The following is a 401-nucleotide window of genomic DNA, read 5'->3' on the forward strand; positions in this document are numbered from 1 at the left end:
GGCCGGGCCGGGCTGGCGGCCGAGGAGACCTGCCGGGAAGGCGCAGCCGCCGGCCGTGTGCGCCTCGGGGCTGCGCGCCCCGCGTCTCGCAGCGCCCGCAGTAAGTCCCTGGGACGGGCTCTCGGTAGCTGCGGCACGGCCCCTCCGCGCTCCAGCGCGGCCGCGAACCGGACCCGGAGTGAGGGGCTGGGGCTCCCCCGCTCCCCTGCTTCCTGCTGCGCTCCTGTGGATCACCTATGGTCACAACCACAGCCATTTTGTTGTCCAAATGCTGCCTGATCTGTAGTAGGCTTCGTCTGTTTGCAAATGGGATTTTTCTCGTCTTGGTGTTCTGGGCTACGCTACAGCAGCTCTGAACTCGCAGGTCCGGCTACTCTCAAGCAGTACCGAGGTTTTCATCT

This window comes from Onychostruthus taczanowskii, unplaced genomic scaffold (genome assembly GCF_017590055.1).
Source record: "Onychostruthus taczanowskii isolate IOZ18803 unplaced genomic scaffold, ASM1759005v1 scaffold23, whole genome shotgun sequence".
Classification (NCBI taxonomy): Eukaryota; Metazoa; Chordata; class Aves; order Passeriformes; family Passeridae; genus Onychostruthus; species Onychostruthus taczanowskii.